At 32.7% G+C, this 17,062-nt stretch overlaps 3 pseudogenes; 1 reads left to right on the top strand and 2 right to left on the bottom strand.

Annotated features, from left to right (window-relative positions):
* Positions 1 to 7,570: 7,570 nt before the first annotated feature.
* Positions 7,571 to 11,456, top strand: LOC120157645 (annotated as a pseudogene).
* A 435-nt stretch (positions 11,457 to 11,891) lies between these two features.
* On the bottom strand, positions 11,892 to 14,767 carry LOC120157504 (annotated as a pseudogene).
* Positions 14,768 to 15,077: 310 nt separating this feature from the next.
* LOC120157644 lies at positions 15,078 to 16,693 on the bottom strand (annotated as a pseudogene).
* Between the last annotated feature and the right edge of the window lie 369 nt (positions 16,694 to 17,062).

Raw genomic sequence — 17,062 nt, 5'->3', positions numbered from 1 at the left:
ACCTGCATCTGAATTAACACTATCAACCAGCAATCATCAATGCTCCATTCTCTCCATCTCTCTTTATTGTTTTGAACTAAATATGTATATACTAGTATAAAGAGGCTGTGTTGTATAGGTAATTCAATCATTAATTTATAATTATGTAGTGAGCATTTGAATATATTTTTATAAAATAAAAAAGAGGCTGTGTTGTATAGGTAATTCAATCATTAATTTATAATTATGTAGTGAGCATTTGAATATATTTTTATAAAATAAAATAAATTAATTCTTTATCACAATTTCATTTAAATATATACTCATTTTTTTGGTTTTTCTACTGGTTGAGCGTTGACACCGAACCTATGTTCAATTTTTTTTTAGCCCCATGCATTTCACTTAATTTTTTTCATCAAGCACGAATTTACTTATTAGTGGTTAAAGGGATCATTGTTTTCTAAAGATCATAGTTCAAGCATCGGCGATTACAACAGGGTGATTGACGATCATTATCAAATGGTTGAAAATATTTAGAACATATACTACTTCATAATCACCTTAGCTTAATCAACAAAAAATAATTTTTCCATCAGTTGAAAAACATAATTTTTTATATATCAGACACAATTTATCTTAAATGCTATATTTTATCAAAACATCTCCATTTTCTTGTTTAGTCTAGTTGTGTGGGTGTTGCATGCTTCACTTAAGGATTTTAGGTTTGATATTCTTGGAACTCCTCAAGTATTTTCCTTTAATTTTTCCACAATAAGATGGTGATACGAACAATGGCATGTGAGTGTGATTTAACAATCTAATAATCAATATAGTTTTTTTAATAACACTGCCTTTAATGAGTTTTTATTTATTTATTTTAATGACCAACGTGAAAATGTCCTTAAAGTTCATTGTCTACTGATATAGTTTACTCTTAGTTTAATTTTTGAGATGGTCATATTTTAAACTAATGATACAGTATTTAATTCGGTTCTTATAATAATTTTTATACAATAAATAAAAGTAGCAATTTGTTTGCTGATTGAATTTAGTTCTGTGGCATGTATAAACATTGCATTAAATTAATCTTCATGAACCACGGGAGGAAACAATGATTGAAAAGAGCATTGTGTGATGGTACAGGGGCCTGTAATGCAATTTGACCTGAAAGGGAGAGCCTAATCCTCCAATACCGTGTTTTGATTTAATTATTTCAATTCCATACATGATACATGCTGTTGCCATTGCCATTCCCATTCCCCACTCTCCCTCGTTAGATATGGTCAGATGTTGGGTCGCTTTCCTGTATCTGACTCTCATGACATCGGTGACCCACTTTTTCTCTTTAATTTGTTATTGCCTTAGTAAAATTAGATTTACTAAAAAGATTAAAAATATTGAATATTGGTTTAATTGGTTGAATTGTTTATGTTATTTAGTTTTTTAAATTAATAAATTTGTTTTTTTTTCTGTTTTTAAACTTAAATTAAGTTGAAATTATAGTTTGAATAAATTAATCTGTAATTTTCTGCAAATATCACTTGAGACTTTAACAGTTTCAAATATATATACAAATTAATGCATTTCAATAAAAAAATATAATTTTTTTTTAAAATTCCAAATATATTATTTTTTTAATTATAGAATTCTTTAAAAAATATATAAAAATTTAAATTGTAAAAAATAAAATTATTTTAATAATATAATTGAAGCTTTAAACGGATAAAAAATTATTATTTCATACAATATTTTCGATAGAAAAAATCCATTAACAATATTCAGATGATAATGAGTGTCATTTTAAGTAAGTTTAAAAATAAAAAATAACATAAACTATCTTACATTAGTAGTTAAAAAAATCGTTATTGTTTCTAGAGGTCACAGGTTTAAGCACCAATGATCACAATAGAGTGATTGAGCGTTCATATCAAATGATTAAAAATATTTAAAATAGATATTACTTCGTAATCACCTTAACTTTAAATAAATTAATTATTACACATAAACTGTAAATTTTAATTTAAATTATTTTTTTAAATAATTTAATTCTATCATAAATTTATCCCTAATCTACCCACGAATAATACATCTATAAATACGTACGTACATAGATACTGTAACTCATTCCTCTCTTCCTGGCCTGCACAATCCATAGTTTCTGCAATCAGCAGCTGTCTCCTTTTTCTTTTTCTACTATTATTCTCCACCTTCTCTCTTGCTTCCTTTCATAGTTTTACTACCAGCAGTTGCACCCCATTCCAAGGCCTTCCCATTAATTCTCTTTCCTTTTGTTTTTTCTCCTTTCTATTATTCTTCTTTAATTTATTCCCCAAGATTAGGGTTTTAAGCAGTACTTGCATCACTTACAAATTTAGGGTTTTACTTCACTAACTCAACATAATCACTCTCTCCACGAATATGATTGTCTATACTAGTGCAGCACATATGGGATATTTTTTAGCTGTTATGTTAAGATAATGAATCAGATCCAGACTCACACTTTCCTTTTCCTTCTCTTGGTTTCATTATTGCTTTTTTCCTTTTATGTTAATATACTAGTAGATCCCATGTCTATATATTTACTTGATATGACTACTTATTCTATGATCTGGAGCTTGTCCCTCAAAGTTTGCAGGATTAATTCTCTTCCCCCTGTCCTTCGTAATTGCTTTATAGCCTCTAATAGTCTGAACTTATGCACATGTCTTGCAGCTTACAACAGTAAGTTCTATCTCATCTGTTAAATTGTGTCCTTGAAGCTGACGGTGCCTGTGTTTTTTTCTTTCTTTTCCCCTTTTTTTCGCAACTCATCTTTATCCCATCTGTAAAATGCTAGCTTGTTATGTGCATAGTTGGTGGTTAGTATCCTTTGGATGTTTCGAATCCGATCATGTTTGATGTCAAGGGTTTACAGTTGGTGTTGAAAATATGTTGCGTTTCTGAATGTGGCGGTAAAAGGGTACTCAAGGATGGATCTTCCTTATTCTATGCGTTAATATGCACTTCAATATCAGTTTATTCACCATCCTTTTATCACTCATTTCATCTTCTTGGGAAATCACTAGGCTCGGATCCCATGTTTACATGTTTTGCAGCAATTTCCCCTTCTTGATACATTGTCTTTAGTAAGCTCCAATTTGTCCATATTGGTTAAGAAAAGGGTTTATTATTAGGATTTAGTTGTGGTGTTCGTCATAATTCTGCAATCAGATTGGCTGAAAATAGAATTAGTGTAATTGATTCTCTTGTCAGTAATATTAGAACTTTTAGACTAACTTGTTAACTTGGGCAAGTTGTAATTGTTACATTTATTAGATACATGCAGCAGCCGTGTACGAAAGAATTAAAGAAGGTTAGGGAAATGGCCCGAGAGCTTCCTTCAGCCCACTCACGGATGGGAACAAGGGGGTTGAACTAGCTGCCGACTCATTCATTCAAGCACTCAGTAGAAAATGGAATGAAGTTTTCACTACTGTGATTGTGTGAATGAAGCGGGAGATAATTTTGCATCCCTCTTTCTCCATGCTTGGACTGAAGGGAGCTCCTTCTTTCTGTTCCCCCTCATTTATGTGTACACTGTACTACCAAATACACTACTTTGTTTAATTTGTTTGTGACCATATATAGGCTTTTACCACCTATATCCTGTGTATGTATATACACTTTCACCTCATTATCACACGTATCCCATATGTAAAAACGTGGCTAATTCATACCATCATCGATCTTTTTGGCAAGTAATTTTTTACAGACTGATTTGGATCATTAATTGGTACTTCTCTGACATAACGTAAATGCTTGTTACTTAATGTTATTTATTTTACCTGGACAGGGAAACCAAACTATGACCATCTAATTTGTCAAATGCGAATGGTTAGTTGGCTTACAGGTTCCATTATTGACAAGCTCTTTAGAGTCGAGCCCCACTCCCCCAATTCCTTTTCTTTTTTGGCAGACAAATTCAGAGTCTAGCTCTCATTGCATGTATTGGCTTTCTCTTCTCTAACCTGTAAGTGTTATACACCTGTGTATATATTGCTCCAGGCTCTAGAATTAGTAGTGTGTTGAATTTAATTTGTTCAAATGGGAGTCAGTGCCATCTGGTGGAACTATTAATGGTTTGATGAACATTGATGATGTCTGTTGAGCTTGAGTAGCTCATTCATGCGTCTTTGCATGTCTGTTGAGTCAGTGCTCCTAAAATTTTAAACTGGTTTTGAGTGAGACAGTGGTGCACGTGTTGCATGTGTTTGTTTCAGTGCTTGTGAAAGTGTAAAAATGCATGAGCCGGTGAGGGGTAGGGGTCTGCTCACTGCTCGCACCTCGAAATTGGACAATGGCCAGCCAACCAGGCAGCAAGTAAGCGTGTTCGATATTAAAAGTTGCAGAAACATACTGCTTTTGAGACTTGTTATGCGTGTTTCAACTGCATATTTAATATATTGGTTTTTGTTACCGAGAAGGCCAAGTACATTTGGAACCCATTGTTTACTGCATCTGAAAGTGTGCATTGAAGCAGGAAGCCATTTTATTTATGCAACATCAAATGAAACATGGAACTTGGAACTTGTATACATATAAAATAATATATATATATTTAACTTAGTGCATTGTGTTACCTTTTTATTCTCTTCGTTTATCTAATTAACATAGTGCATTGCTGTTCTTGCTACATACATTGCATTTTTGCAAATCCTAAAATATCATTTAACTTGCAACTTCTTATTCCAACTTCAAACCAAAATGCATGCATTACATCTCCTGATAAAGTATGTCTAGTGTTGATATTGATTTATTAATTAATGAATTTAGATTAAGATAAAACAAAAACTTTATAAATTTTAAATTCAGTTTATTTTAATTATAACATCAAAATTTAAACCTCTAGTTTTATTCAAGAAATTGATTATGAATATAATATTAATTAGGGTTAATTATAAATAAGTGACTAAACTATGTCACTTTTCTCAAATAGGTATCCAAACTTTTTTGAATCATCCAAATGATTAACGTTACAACGTACCATTTTAAGTGCCTAGGATGTAACGACTGTTAAAAATTTCGTTGAGTGACATGTGTTACGCTTTGGTAATTTTGATTTCAATTTTTTATAAATATTATATTTATAAAAATACAATTTTTCCTAAAATTACAAAATGATCCAAATCCTTGAAAATTTCAAATCCCTAACCCTAACCTCCCTTGTCGGCCACGACGTTGTCGTGACACCGCCCTTTCCATCTCCATGGTTGGTCATCGTTTCCCTTGTCACGTGCTCTTCGTTGGATCGTCTGGGTGTCGTGAATTGAGGGTTTGAGTTCGTCAGAGACGTGATGTTGAGTCATGATTATTGTTTCCTTCGTCAGAGACGTGTCATTTATGGTCAGGTTGACTTGTCTTAGGGTGGAGTTTCTTGCGGAGGTCCAATTGACGTTAATAATACATCTGATGTAAGTTTAGGGATTGAAATTAAAATTTTCAAGATTTGGTTTTTTTAAGTTTTCAAAATTTTGTGGGTTTTTAAGTATATAACTTTTTTATTTAAATAATTTTTTAAAATTACTAGAACGTGACATGCGTCACTTGACGGTAGAATTTAACGGTCGTTATGACTCGAGCACCTAATAAAGTGATAATGTTTGTAACGATAGACACCTGGATGATTCAAAAAAAAAATTTAGGCACCTATTTAAAAAATGATATAATTTGAGTACTTATTTTATAATTAAGCATATTATTTAGTACGTTAGTTCACTAGATCTTGATCGTTACTCAACATGTCCTTTTTTTACGTGAATGATGATGAGTTTTAAGTTTGGTCCCCGCATCAAAATCCAACATGGGTTTGGTCCTTTGGTCATAGAAAATCTATTTTTCTCAACTTAAAGTGTGCAAGTTAAAGCCCCAAATCTAATTGTCAGCAATTTTTATATGTACTCTGGACATCACATTTTACTTTCTTTTGCTTTTATGTTTCAATATATAAAATGTCTTCAGATTAAGAATGTGAAAATTGAATTGGAAGTGCAATTCAAATTGTTAAGTTCATATAATTACCAATATATAAAATGTCTTCAGATTAAGAATGTGAAAATTGAATTAGGAAGTGCAATTCAATTGTTAAGTTCATATAATTACGTTTTTTGTTATATTAGAATTCTGGTATATTTCAAAAATTAAATTAATGATTGAGTGAGTTTTTTCATTTTAGTTATTAAAGTTATCAAAATAAAAATAAAATGACTACTAAGTAGGGGTATTCATGGTCGGTTAACTATATGTTCAGTCTAATGATCGATTAACCGTTATAATGGTTACTAATTTTGTTAATCGTAACTTAACCATTAGGAAACAATTAAATGCTAACGGTTAACTATTATTAATAATCTAGTTACAATTTAACCAACCTATTACAATTTTTCTCAAACATAACAAATCAACCGTTTTTAGATTTTGGTGGGCATCGGGCAAACTAAAAGTTAGGCTCCTAATCAAGGATATAAATTACAATTTATATTTGTGTCTTTGACCTAGTTGCATTATCACTATTGCGGACATAACAGATGATATTACGGTCACTGCAAGTATCTTGGTTGTGAATTTTTAATAACATATGCTATTGTAGACATAACGATTGTGGATATCGCAATTTCGGATGATGTGTTACCGTTGCATAACAATCATTGTTCTAGCTATAGACCGTTATTAAGTAATTGTTCCTATAACAGTGTTGAAAACAATAATTTTTAAGGGCAACTCCACAATAACAAGTATTGAAAAAATAGGTTCCTAATAACAAATATTAGAAAAAGTAAATTTTAAGAGTATGATCATAATCATAAATATTGAAAATGAACCTCTAATTAAAAGTACCGACAAAGTTGGACTCATAATAAAACAATTATTAGAAAAGACATTGAATTTTAAAAGTTGCCCCTAATAAATATTGAAAAAATTGGGCCCTGATGACAAGTATTGAAAAAATTAGGTGTTTAATTTAGAAAAATATTGACAAAAAATTGGACATTTGTACAAATATTAGAAAAAAATAAATTATAAGAGTATGCCCTAATAAAAATATTAGAAAAAAATTGAGCCCATAATAATAAATATCGAGGAAAATTAAACCTTAAGAACAAGTACTAAAAATAAGGGTAAATTACTCATTTAGTACCTAAACTATCAATTTAGGCCCGTTTTCGGACCTAAACTTTTAATATTTCAAAATCATACCTAAAGTTTAGTTTTGTTTCATTTTGGTACTCCTCTATTAAAAACTTTAGTTTTTGTTTCATTTTAGTATCTCATTCAAAATTTAACGTTAAGTTTTCAAAAGATTGAACATTTACGTACTCAAACGGACCAAAACTGATAGTTTAGGTAACAAACCCGTTAAGTTTTTAACGAAAGGGTACTAAAATGAAATAAAACTAAATATTAGGTATGATTTGAAAAAATTGAAAATTTAGATGTTAAAGCAGATCAAAATTATTGTTTAAGTTCTAAATGTGTAGTTTACCCTAAAAATAATTAAATCCCATACTATAAAAGTTGTTCTTTTTATAAGTATAATATTATAAATTTATGGGCCATGGGAAGGTATATTATAATATATTATAACTCTTATTTATTATTTTATTTATAGAAATATATATTAGAAGTATATTCATTTTTTTAATTTAAAATCAAATGTTCTTTTATCTATATTGATTTAGCGTACTTCAATATAAAAAACATGATAACTGAAAGTACAATGAGACCATTTTGATTTTATTTCTAATTTTATTCTCTAAAAATATAATTAATTTATTAACGTTAACCGATAGTTAACCATTTATTAAAATTCATATGTAACCGTTCACCGACAATTTTAATGGTTCAATTAACTGAAATTGTTTAACTTGAATGATTCAATTAATTAACCTATAAAATATAATAATTTCACCCGTTAATGGTTATTTAAGTTGAACATCCTTAACTAAAAGGATGTACGTGATTTTTATGACACTAACAAAAAAAAGTTAACACTTAATTTAATCCTTAAATTATAATTAAATAATCAATTTAACTCTTTTAACAGTTTCTTTTACCTATTTTCTAGAAGAAAAAAAACATTAATAATCGTAAAATATTTATTTTTCTTAACCAAGTTTCACCTGAACTTTTCAATGTAGATTTTTTTCTGCATAGCCAACCCTCTATTCATCTTCGGCATGCATGAACAAGAGGTGAATCTAAAATTTATGTTAAAGAAATAAATTTATAATACTCTAAGATGGAAGATTATAATATATTAAGATCAAAAATAGGTTATCAAATAATATAAAAATATTTAAAATATATAAATTTTTGAAATTTTGAAAGGAACACCATCTCTTTAACAAGTGTTTTCATGACACAAACTTTAAAATTTAAAATGACCTTGGTCATTTCTTTGCTAAATTGTTGCACAGTGGCAATTTTAAAATGAACTTAGTTAAGAAAATTCTATACTTTCAGATTTTTTAAAAAACTTTTCTACAATCATAGTTAAAAAAAATTGTCAAAGGATCATGTTGATGTTTTAGTTATAATTCAAGTGCCAAATTTGATATATTCCCTTTTTTTTGGTTAAAATGCCATATTAAGTGACCATTTTGTTATTTTATTATTTTTAGTGATCAATATATAACGTTTTAAAATTTTAATGATTTTTTTTCAAACTTTAGTTGCATGGATGTAATTTACCCATACATATCAATTGTAAAAAGAGAACTTTTTTTCCTGAAAGTAAAAGGAGAAAACTTGAGTGTGAGTTTATCCTTATTTACAGAAGAGATCATTTAAAAGTTTAAATTTGCTAAAAATATTTTCGATTAATCTAGAGTGATACAAGTGGTGCTATTTGTTCTAAAACTATTAACTATTCGACAATGAATAATCAAATACATTGTAATCGTTGGTGCTCAAATCCGAGGCTCTAAGGATAATAATCATTCATTTTAACCATTGATGTATCTTGGTTCGTACAAATTTATTAAAATTATTTAAAACATCTAAATTTATAGAATCATATATACTATGGTAACGGTGTAAATAGCAATAAATATTTTTATTTTTATGTTTACATAAAATAATTAAATAAAAGAATAATAAATATTTTACAAATTTATAAGTAATTATTCATTGAATAAATTTTTATATAAATATTATCTTTCACTCATTATAAATACCACCTAGTTTTGCTGAGCAACTATATTAACCAGAAAGAAAATGAATGACGGATATAGAAGAAAAGGGCGGAGCAAGGCGAATGCATAGTTGCTGTTGATTGTGGCCTCAGATAAGATCTATAAGCCAATCATTGATTCTGAACTGCAGATTTCATTCTCGCTTCCTTTCTTTCTTATTGGTCGGTTTCTCAATTCTCTTTTCAATATTTTCCTCACCTCTTGTTGCTCAAGTAGAGTTACTCTCTGTATCCTGGAACCAGGATTATGGCTGCTTTGCTGCTGGCACATCCCGAGGTTTCCGTATTTATAATTGCCAATCCTTCAAGGAAACCTTCAATCGCAATCTCAAAACGGGGAGTTTCAAAATTTTGAAATGTTCTTCCGTTGCAACATTTGGCACTTGGTGGGGACTCCAATTCCCACTACCCTCCAACCAAAGTTATAATCTGTGATGATTATCAAAGTCGCTGCATTGGTGAATTTGCATTAAAATTAAGGCGAGATCGCATTGTTGTGGTTCTGGAGCACAAGATATGTCTACAGTTTGTTGAAATCTCGAGCTTCTTCATCAAATTGAGACTTTGGCCAATCCTAGGGGGGCTCTGTTGCCTTTCTTACCATTCTAATACATCTGTATTGGCTTGTCCCAGTCTTTATAGAGGACAAGTTCGAGTTGAACACTTCGGCCTCAATGTGGTGAACCTAATTAATGCTCATGATTCTCGTATTGCCTGTTTGACCTTGACATTTGATGGTCTATCTTGTAACTGCTAGTACCAAAGGCACCTTGATAAGAATATTAACACAATGGATGGTACTTACTTACAAGAGCTACACTGCTGGACAATGGTTTAATTTTACCTGAACTTGAACTTGATATATTTGAGGTATGTTGATCAATAATCATATGCTTTCATCTTTATGATGTTAAGTAATGTTGATTCAAGGGAACAAAAATTACTCTTTACCCCTAAACCTGGCCTGCCTGACCTGTGAAGTGGTGATCTTAAATGTTTAACAGGAGGTGTAATGCCTCATATCAGCAATTAGCATGCTGGACTCTACAGCTTTATTCTCATCTCCATTCACTTTCTCAGAAATTTAGGCACTCAAAGTTACTGTCCATGTAGGTGCGAGAGAGGAGTGGAAAGAGCAGATATCTATAGCCTTGCCCTCTCGCCAAATCCCCAATGGTTGGCTGTGTCAAGTAGCAAGGGCACCGTTCATATATTTCACCTTTCAGTTAGAGATATAGTAAACTTTGTAGTTTATGTGCAGTTTTTTGTTACTTTATCAAAACATAATTGCATGGTATCATGAAATTTCCAATATAAGTCGATTTTTTATGTTACAAACAATTTAAGTCAACGAATCACAAGGTCTGGAAAATTTATAGATCTGATGTATGATGACGATGATGGGTGAGAAACTGAGAATGAGTTGGTTGGTGTTATTAATTAAAAGCTGAGTATTGCTTCTCTAAACATATCAACATTCTGACATTTTCAGGTGTTTTACCTAAATATTTTAGCTCAGAATGGTCATTTGCCTAGTTTCGCTTACCTGTAGATACCCACCAATTCACTGCAGCTTTTGGATCTCAAAACACTGTATTATTGTTGGCATGAATGGGAGGTATTTGCTTATCCTAATTCTCTCGAATTCCATTCTAATGTTATTTTGTCATTGCAAGGGAATTATGCTTGACGTCTTACTGAAATTGAGGAACTAGTATGATGAAAAGAAAGTTTTAGTTGGTTTAATTAATTGTTTTAAGGAGCAGAAATGCCTTGGATATGTTTAACCACCTCTTATATTTATATACCTTATTCAAAACTATATTTGCATAATTGCTTCCTACCCGATTTTAGAACCGAGTAATAGTTCTCTCATCAAACATTCTGCTTCTTATCCGTTCTGATAATCAGAAGGAGTGTACTGCTTTACTGAATCATTTTACTTCGTTTATGATGTATGACATCTAATATCTTGTAACTTGAGGATATGCTCTGTATTTCTTCTTAGCTTGGGTACTGACCTTGAGAAATATACCAAACTACATAACATACAAGCATGTTTTTTCTGAGAAACATCCGAACTTCACCATCAGAAGATTATCTCCTTTTACTCCTGCCTTCCCCTTTAGTCCAATTTGATAATTTCCCGCGTCTTATTGTCAGTTTCTACAGGAGCAGTTTTGATCCTGTTAATGTGGAGAGATGTCACAGCAGGATATGTGTAGTTTTTGACATGAACAAATCTTAAAATCTTTCATGAAATGATGCATGCTTCTTACTATATAATGTCCAAGATTTGGAGCATATTTTTGCATACTGAAGATTGAAGCAGACACCTCTTATAGACCTTTAATAATCTTACACCTTATCGTCTCCAGTAACATTAAAACGTGGTCCTTTTCTTTTGGAAAATGATGTATTCATAGGTTAACAAGTTCAAAGAATTGGTACGATTTGGTAGTCTGAATCTGGGAAATGAGTGTGATACACACGGTTCACTTTGGGTTGCTCAGTCTCTTAGAATTAATCACACTTTAAATAGGTAATTTCATTTCTCTACAAAGCATAACATCTCCAGAGAGTTCATCTGTTGTACGCTAGTCTATATAACAAATACTAATTACGCAAGTACAGAACTAAAAGTAAACAAATAAGTGCCAACCGTTGACACCCTTACTATTCCTTTTTCTTTACGCTTTTTAACACCTTATTCAATTCAAGCATCAGAGAGAATTCTGGTCTCAATTCAAGCAAAGGTAAATCGGAATCACTTAGAGCTTAGACCTCCCTTATCATCAATGCAATCATCACTTTCCCTATTGCTTTTCTATCTTTAATTGCAGCGAATGCAAGGTTGGCCTGTCAAAGAAAAACAATCAAAAGCCGAAATGACCAGAATTAAGTAGTAGGACGTAGAAAAATATAAAATCAATCAAAGCAATCAATAATTCTCATCAGCGACTATCACAGGATCATGTATAATACGAGAATCGACAGACTATAGACTTCCATCCTGAAATGGAACTGGCCTTTTTCCTCCAAAAGACAATATACACGAGTATGATAGAAATGGACAGAAAACAAACACAAGCTTCATCCTTCAGTAGAGCCCTATAAAGAAGAATGCACCAAAGAAATTGTGCATGTTAAATCTCACCAAGCATCAATTTGCCTATTATTTGCATCAGGTTGTAAGATTTATGATCCTGGGAAATTAGGACTGGAAACAACATAATTCACCATTTCCCAAAATGAGGAATGCAGATGGGAACATCTCTCTTTGGTAAAGTTGCAAATCAAATGGAAAGATAGGATTTTGTCTGCTGCATTTCCAAGCATGGTCTAACCTGGCTTTCAGCAGAGCCACTCTGTTTTTCTTAAGGAATTTTGAGATTTAAGACATCAATTTTCAAATACTTCCTCTATATCTTTCACTTATAGTTTCCTTCATAAATAAGAGCTTCACATGATAAAAGAACAATTGGGGGGGGGGGTATGGAAGACTTTAGAAGCTCGGTACCTCTGACAGGCTGTAAGTATGAGAAATGTAAATGGTAATCAAGCCCTTTGCATCAGGAGAGCAACTCCCGGATGGAATCCTCCAGCACAGCTGGTCGATGTATTCTGTAGCTACCCCAGTAGAGTCCATGCACAGTCCAGTTCTGCAAAAGTTGTATAAGTGAGAAGGCTATTCAATACAAACAACTAACAACAATTCACAGTGACTATACTAATTACTAAAGTTTAACACGAAATTAACTAGACCAATAGCTGCCACATTAGTCATAGTTAATTCCTTGACATACAAAGCTTTTATTTGTCTATTATAAATATTTTCAGAAAGTTCCATTCATTTATGCCGAACAATCCATTCACATTCCAGTTCTACAAAAGATAGATGTCTGAGAAGGCTACTGAAGACAAGAAAGCAACTAATAATGAGTAAGTGGACTGGTTAGTGTTAGAGTTGACTAGGGAGCTTCCTTACAAATCTTTTACTTGTCTAGCATAAATATTTTGAGAAATTATCATTCCTTTAAGCCAGAGGCTAAACTTTTATTTCAGGATAACAAAAGTCCTAGAATCCAGACAATTATACAAAGAAAACACAGTTCATACCACAAAAAGATAGATAGTGGCTATTTATGGTCTTCTATAACATCAACTGAACATATTGACAAAAGAAAAGGCAAAAAACAGGTGAAACTATAATATATCTAATCTATATAAAAAATAACCATCTTGGGTCTGAGGAATAAATATCACAAAACCATACATTCAAAAAGCAGTATTAGGAACGGCAACATGTTGTCAATACCCACAAATGAAGTATGATGGTCTATTTAGTGAGGTAGTCTTCATAATAATCCAACAGGGAGCGAGAGAGAGAGAAAGAGAGGAAAGCTAATGGTATGTGGGCACAAGGAAATTTGGAGAGAAAGAGAAAGAGGCGAGGTACCTTAACAAGAGCGATATTAGCAGGGATGACAGGGATTCACCACTGGCAAATCCAATGACAAGAATTTGTGCACTCCAATTCAAGAGCTTCAAAGCTTCTTATTAAGCTTGCCACCAACAGGATCATAGAGAACATCAACCCCTTTGAGGCTCCTTGACTTGAGGAACTCCTTCACACTCGCAGTTAGATTTTGATTGGTCAAGTCTACCACGTGATCAACACCCAAGGACTTCAAAAACTGCACCTTTTCAGCTCCCCTGAGATTGTTTGATACCATTACTTTTTTTTTTAGGAAATGAACCGAAAAAGCGAAAAGGTATTGTTAAGAGAAAGAACCAGCACCTGGCGGCAGCAATGACAACTGCACCAAACCTTACCAATTTGAACAGCAGAAACGCCGACGCCTCCAGCGGCACCAAGAACAAGCAATACCTGTATTTAATACTATTTAGCTCCTTCACAATCACCATTACCACTATTGATTAGTAACAATAGATGGATAAATAAAAGGGACAAGTGCCTGAGAGGAGGTCAATTTAGCCCTGTGAACAAGAGCTACGTGAGAGGTCCCAAAGGCAACGGGGAGTGCAGCAGCTGCCACCAGATCACACCCTTTGGGCAACCCAAACCTAGTGAATCAGAAATATCAATTAATTAATTAATTAATCCCTGAGACTCGGTAGTATTGAATAACTTAAATTAAGGCGGTGTGGGACGGACAGGAGGGATTGGTCCTGGACGATGAAGGAGGCGTATGAGCCTAAGGAAGCGAAGGAGCAGACGGTGTCGCCGACCCTGAACTTGGTGACGGCGGGGCCCACGGCTTCGACGGTTCCGGCATAATCGGAGCCAGGAATGAAAGGGAGGGGAGGCTTCTCCTGGTACTTGCCCAATATCTGAAGGTAATTGGCGTAGTTCAAGCTGGTGGCTTTAACCTTGACCCTCACTGCTGTTGGAGAGTCCAATTCAGGGATGGGATGGTTTCTGATGATCTCAATGGGCGATGGGGACGATTCTGAATGATCCCCCACTGAGGCTGCTGCTGGATCACCCAATCTCTTGCACAGCAGAGCTTCCATGTTCTCTATCTTTCTTTCTTTTTCCACCCACTTCTATATAATAGTGTAAGTTTACTTTTATATATTTTCATTATTATTTTATGATTAATATTTTATACATTCAACTATTATTTATGTAAATTATACAAATGTTAAATTAAGATTAAATTAAAATTATTTAAATATTTGTTTGACCTGACATTCTTTTGATCAATAAAATTAAAAAAAAATTACATGTTTAATATCCTAATTATCATTTTGTTGAAAACAGAGGATAAAAGAGAAATTGAAGCTTGAATGCACAATGAAATGGGAAAAAGAAAAGTTTCTTCCCCTTTCTAATATAAAAGGCAACCATGTTGTTCAACTTCGTGGTTTAGACTGTTTTGTTGTCTTGGAAGATGCAAGCGGCACTCCGAGTGGTGGAGCAAACAAAAGTTTCCGACCAGCTTGCGTTACCGTATGGTCGCCTTCGAAACAATTACTCGAAACTGTCCTACTATACATCATCGTAGTAGAACCCAAGATGTCATCTCTGCATCCACATGCTCTGAAGAAGAACCTGAAATAAGCTTATAAGCATCATGCTTTTGAAGAAGAATTAATACAGATCATTTATCAATGATCCTGCCAAAGTAACCGGCCAAAAGTGACTCATACACACAATAATATATTATATTTCAATCCCAATCTTTCACTTGATTCTCTCATGTTTGCACATAATTTATTTGCAATAAGTCTATACCATGGTGTTTATTTAATGAGATAAACTATGCAGTTCAATGGAAGAAAGAAGCACCTATCTAATCAAATTTTAAGCCCTCCTATATTTTTATTCGTTCTGAGCCAGATGATAAATGATGCAGCCACTGAGATGCTGCAGATTCAGGAGAGAGAGAAAAATTCCCCTTAAGCTGTAGGCTATCGTAATACACTTGGCTGGCCTCTGTTAGAATGACATTGCAACATGTTTCAAAGCAATAAAGAGAGGCTGCATACTGGCGTAAAACCAACAAAACCGGGGCATATGAAACAGATACTGAGAAAACAGAGGTTGTGAAATTTTAACATGACGACAAGAATTACCTCTCCTCAGTGGAACAAAGAGCAGCTATGTCATAAATATCTCTACTTGTGAGTATCCTGGAAGCAAAATTAAGGACAAAAATGTTAAACTCCTGCATATAACTTCAGTAGCTACCAGCATACATTTCGTTCCAAAACTGCAGGTAATAAGGGCATAACAAGACACTTTAGTCTCCATTGTGAGTATCCTGGGGCATTTATTGTGAATTTGACAGCTGAACTTGAGATCCTAGAATAAGTAGAATTTTCCAGCCACTCAATTATAACAACTACAATTCTTAAGCAGGTGACATGGCGCCATTCCTGGAGCCGAGTACGCATGCAAGCACCGGCTCTTGTTCAAAAGAAGACAAGATCACAGTTGCATGTTTACATAGAGCAGGCATGAATGTTTAGGGCAAATTTAATAACACAGCTGCTTAATCCTGTTAAAATTTTTCAAAATCAGTAGAAACAAAAGAGTAACAAACCTTACAATCCTTTTAACTATTATCGTCCCAATTCCCAAGCCCTGTAAAGGAGCGACCTGGAAAGCACTAAACAACAATGGTAAGAATATGAGCAGTAATTATCAAATTAGAATTAGAAGTGTCCGAAGCAATCGCACCTACAAATAAATGAGGATTATATAATCCAAAAGCCATAATACAGTCAATAACTTAGCCCTTTACCACTTTAATCTTCAAGAGAAAACTTGATAATGATATCAACTAGTTTAACTTGGTTGCTAATGTATTTTTGGATGCCAATTCAGCCCCATAATTGTCAAAGGAGACAGATTAAAGATAGAAAGACAAGTACCATAACATCGTAGATGGATGCAGTCAATCCTAGATCAGAAACAGCACGGCCGAAGCCAACAAGCTAGCCGTTGGAAGGGTTGAGTCATAGTATGAAATTGCGGTTGCGGATTTTGTTGCAGATGTTACGTAACGTGTTGCGGCTGTTGTGGGAGTGATCTCTTCCTAAAAAATCACAATACGTCTAAAATATTATATTTATACATTTTACAGTTATCTTTTAATATACTAATATTAATATACTCTTTTAATCTTTTATTTTAAAAATAAAAATTTAATTTTATAGATAAAAATTTATTAAAAACAAATATAAACCATAGAAGTGCTATCATACTGGATAATGAGTAATAAATTATAATGTTAATGAACAATAAACAATATCACTAAAATCATATCAAATTTTTTATATTGTAATATAAAAATGTTCATTATCCAGTATGATAGTATGCAT

This window comes from Hibiscus syriacus, unplaced genomic scaffold, assembly GCF_006381635.1.
Source record: "Hibiscus syriacus cultivar Baekdansim isolate YM2019G1 unplaced genomic scaffold, ASM638163v2 tig00111273_pilon, whole genome shotgun sequence".
Classification (NCBI taxonomy): Eukaryota; Viridiplantae; Streptophyta; class Magnoliopsida; order Malvales; family Malvaceae; genus Hibiscus; species Hibiscus syriacus.
The sequence above is the reverse complement of the archived record's forward strand: the minus strand, read 5'-3'. Positions and strand labels throughout refer to the sequence as shown.